The sequence below is a fragment of the Apium graveolens genome, unplaced genomic scaffold (genome assembly GCF_009905375.1).
Source record: "Apium graveolens cultivar Ventura unplaced genomic scaffold, ASM990537v1 ctg6648, whole genome shotgun sequence".
NCBI lineage: Eukaryota > Viridiplantae > Streptophyta > Magnoliopsida > Apiales > Apiaceae > Apium > Apium graveolens.
In genome coordinates, this window is record NW_027419663.1 from 2569 (window position 1) to 7379 (window position 4811).

General features: G+C 31.2%; 1 long non-coding RNA gene across 1 annotated transcript; it reads right to left on the reverse strand.

Moving 5' to 3' along the window:
- Nucleotides 1-247: 247 nt before the first annotated feature.
- On the reverse strand, nucleotides 248-1357 carry LOC141703439 (uncharacterized). The gene is made up of 3 exons (XR_012567536.1): nucleotides 1152-1357; nucleotides 925-971; nucleotides 248-626 (listed from the first exon to the last, which is right to left on the reverse strand). It is a non-coding gene; the product is annotated as an uncharacterized LOC141703439 (long non-coding RNA).
- Nucleotides 1358-4811: the final 3454 nt, after the last annotated feature.

Sequence of the window (4811 nt, forward strand, 5' to 3'; positions counted from 1 at the left end):
TTGTCCAAGACATTCTCGTGGTCTTTGCTCTGGGTCTTGTTTTGTCCTGCAAATTCCAATAGAGAAACAAAAACATTAAGCTCCTCGTGACTAAAACTTCCTCTCTTCATAAATTCAATTCCATGTATCAATTTATGCAAATAAAAATACTTCAGGTTTAATTTAAAACAAAAAGTTCAAACCTAATGATCACTTTTACAAACTCCATTTTCTTCTAGCAGTTATCTTTGTACAGTTAATACACTCTTCAACGATACCAACTTGGCAATCTTTGGTTAGTCAAGTTCAACCTGCAAAAAAAGTATATGTTGTTGATACACGAGAGTTGTGTAAGCTTCTATTTTATTTTGTATTCACACAAGACAATTAATAAAGACCTCCACCAAATCACAAGATTCGACCACACCTTCTAACCCATCACTCACATCTTGTCTTCTATGTTCCTGGTGTGGATGTTGGCTTCCAACAAGTATCATCCTTTCTATTGAGACAATACCCCTACAACAGTTGCAACTCTAGATAACTTCTTTCCTCCTCTAGCAACAATCTATACATGGGCTTGGTTAAACATATCAACAAAGTTTATATAATCTCTCCGCATCCCATTCAAACTTGTTTACCAGGTACTACAAACAACCAATAGTTTGATAAAAATAGAACAAAGTTAAGATACATGCATTCTTGAATCATAGTACTTGCAAAACCAATAATTTCTTAAATCAATCATATAACTTTGTTTAGAATAGACAGCATGAAAATTTATTTAATCTGAAGCAAAAAATATTAATTAAAAGCAATAAAATCAAGATAAGAACAAATCATATATTAAAAGCATCCAAAAATCAAGAATCTATTGAAACAAAATATGTGAATTGAGCAATCATATAACTAAAATTTATCCAGCAGCTAAGAAAACATACATACACTGATAAGAGTGAGCAATCAAAAATTAATTAATATCATAGGACCACCTGCAAAATGGATGAAATAAAAATTGCAGTATAAAATTACATGACATAACAAATTAGTAGGTTTTTAATACTAATACATTAATTGAACATATGAGCTCCTTTAATAATATATGAAAAGAATATAAAACCCAAGGCAATGAAAATAAAATCATTTAAAAAAGAAATAAGACAAGTGTATACCTTTAACCCAAAAATCGAACTAGGGTTTGCGTTTGAAATCGAGCTTTTGAATAACTCGAGTTAGGGGTTAGTTTCTAAGATTTGAATTGGGGTTTGGGTTTGGATTTAGAGAGGTGAGAGGTTAGAGTAAATTGAGGTGTTAAAAATTAGGTTTTAATTACACAGATGGTGTGATGGAAAGAGAGGCCGCATAGGAAGTTCAAAGAGAGAGACATGAGAGAAAGGGAGTTACAGCTTAGAGAGGGAGATGGACTACCATGTAAAGGGGAAATGAGTGAACAAAAGATGGGGAGATAGAGAGAGAGAGAGATCCATGAGAAGGGGGAGTTGGGACAGAAAGAATGGGGAGATGGAGAGAGAGAGTCAGTGATGAGAAGGGAGAGTTGGGAGAGAGAGAACAGGGAAAATAGAGGGGTGAGAGCAGAGACCGATGAGAAGGAGATTAAACGGGGTTAACAAAATGGGGGGAGATATAAGGGGGAAATAAAATTTTCACTTGGGGGCAAACTAAAAATAGAGGAGATGGAATGAAAAAATGGCCTAAAAAGTGAAATTTGGGTGAAGGGGGAAATGAAAATTTAAACAAGGGGAAAATGAAAAAGTGGGGTTTAAGGTGAAATAGGGGTAAATAGATATTTTTTTATTTATATGTATTATTTTAATTTTTTTAATTTTACTTTATTTTATAAGAAGATAATCAAAATTAATATATCTTAACATCCGTATGGTTGGATCGTCGAAAAATTTATTTAAATAATCATTTTGTTAATGAGGAACGTGTCTAGTTTGAGAAAGTAGTACTTCAACTAGAATCTTCTTGTAAAGTTATGCAAGATATTTTTTTGAATTTATAAATTATTACATAAAATTTTAGATTACATATTAATGTAATAAAATTCAATCTAACATTTTCATTAATTTATAATTCACTTAAACAAATTATATTAATATCCATATGGTTGGATATTAGAAAAAAATCATTTCAAAAAATTATTTTGTTAAGCAGGAACGAAATCCATTTTAGGAACTACCACTTTCACTACATTTTCGTTATAATTTCAAGCAAGATATATTTGAAAATTTTAAAATATTTTTTAAGTGAATAAAATCAATATATATTAACATCAACAGTTTAAGGAATATATATTAACAAAGTCAATAAAATATATGGCATTAAAAATAATTGTCTGAAATTTAAAATGTGTTGTCTTAACAAAAGTCATACAACAGTTTTTAATATAAAACAATTGTGGGATGTAATATCAACCAAATAAATAGTGCCAAATTCATACAACGGTTTATAACCAAAAAAGGTTATTTAAAAACAATGTCAATAACGGTTTCCAAGAAAAAAACCGTTGTTGAATCACACAACGGTATTTTTAAAAAGCCTGTTGTACATAGTTTATACGACAACGTCTGAGAAAAATCATTTTAAAAAATTAATCCTGTAAATCGGGAACGAGTCTCGTTGTCGGGAGGGGTACTTTTACCAGATGTTTCTAATCATGGCATGCAAAATGAATTTCAAATTTTTTAATAATTTGTTCTTATGACTAAAATATATATATCTTAACATCCGTACGGTTGGATCGTCGAAAAATCATTTTAAAAAATTAATCCTGTAAATCGGGAACGAGTCTCGTTGTCGGGAGGGGTACTTTTACCAGATTTTTCTAATCCTGGCATGCAAATGAATTTCAAATTTTTTAATAATTTTTTCTTATGACTAAAATCGATATATCCTAACATCCGTACGGTTGGATCGTCGAAAAATCCTTTTAAAAAATTAATCCTGTAAATCGGGAACGAGTCTCGTTGTCGGGAGGGGTACTTTTACCAGATTTTTCTAATCCTGACATTCGAGATGAATTTCAAATTTTTTAATACTTTTTTCATGTGACTAAAATGAGTATTCTTAACATCCGTACGGTTGGATCGTCGAAAAATCATTTTAAAAAATTAATCCTGTAAATCGGGAACGAGTCTCGTTGTCGGGAGGGGTACTTTTACCAGATTTTTCTAATCCTGGCATGCAAAATGAATTTCAAATTTTTTAATAATTTTTCTTATGACTAAAATCGATATATCTAACATCCGTACGGTTGGATCGTCGAAAAATCATTTTAAAAAATTAATCCTGTAAATCGGGAACGAGTCTCGTTGTCGGGAGGGGTACTTTTACCAGATTTTTCTAATCCTGCATGCAAAATGAATTTCAAATTTTTTAATATTTTTCATGTGACTAAAATGATATATCTTAACATCCGTACGGTTGGATCGTCGAAAAATCATTTTAAAAAATTAATCCTGTAAATCGGGAACGAGTCTCGTTGTCGGGAGGGGTACTTTTACCAATTTTTCTAATCCTGCATGCAAAATGAATTTCAAATTTTTTAATAATTTTTCTTATGACTAAAATCGATATATCTTAACATCCGTACGGTTGGATCGTCGAAAAATCATTTTAAAAAATTAATCCTGTAAATCGGGAACGAGTCTCGTTGTCGGGAGGGGTACTTTTACCAGATTTTTCTAATCCTGACATGCAAAATGAATTTCAAATTTTTTAATAATTTTTTCTTATGACTAAAATCGATATATCTAACATCCGTACGGTTGGATCGTCGAAAAATCATTTTAAAAAATTAATCCTGTAAATCGGGAACGAGTCTCGTTGTCGGGAGGGGTACTTTTACCAGATTTTTCTAATCCTGACATGCAAAATGAATTTCAAATTTTTTAATAATTTTTTCTTATGACTAAAATCGATATATCTAACATCCGTACGGTTGGATCGTCGAAAAATCATTTTAAAAAATTAATCCTGTAAATCGGGAACGAGTCTCGTTGTCGGGAGGGGTACTTTTACCAGATTTTTCTAATCCTGACATGCAAAATGAATTTCAAATTTTTTAATAATTTTTCTTATGACTAAAATCGATATATCTAACATCCGTACGGTTGGATCGTCGAAAAATCATTTTAAAAAATTAATCCTGTAAATCGGGAACGAGTCTCGTTGTCGGGAGGGGTACTTTTACCAGATTTTTCTAATCTGCATGCAAAATGAATTTCAAATTTTTTAATAATTTTTTCTTATGACTAAAATCGATATATCTAACATCCGTACGGTTGGATCGTCGAAAAATCATTTTAAAAAATTAATCCTGTAAATCGGGAACGAGTCTCGTTGTCGGGAGGGGTACTTTTACCAGATTTTTCTAATCCTGCATGCAAAATGAATTTCAAATTTTTTAATAATTTTTCTTATGACTAAAATCGATATATCTTAACATCCGTACGGTTGGATCGTCGAAAAATCATTTTAAAAAATTAATCCTGTAAATCGGGAACGAGTCTCGTTGTGGGAGGGGTACTTTTACCAATTTTTCTAATCCTGCATGCAAAATGAATTTCAAATTTTTTAATAATTTTTCTTATGACTAAAATCGATATATCTTAACATCCGTACGGTTGGATCGTCGAAAAATCATTTTAAAAAATTAATCCTGTAAATCGGGAACGAGTCTCGTTGTCGGGAGGGGTACTTTTACCAGATTTTTCTAATCCTGACATGCAAAATGAATTTCAAATTTTTTAATAATTTTTCTTATGACTAAAATCGATATATCTTAACATCCGTACGGTTGGATCGTC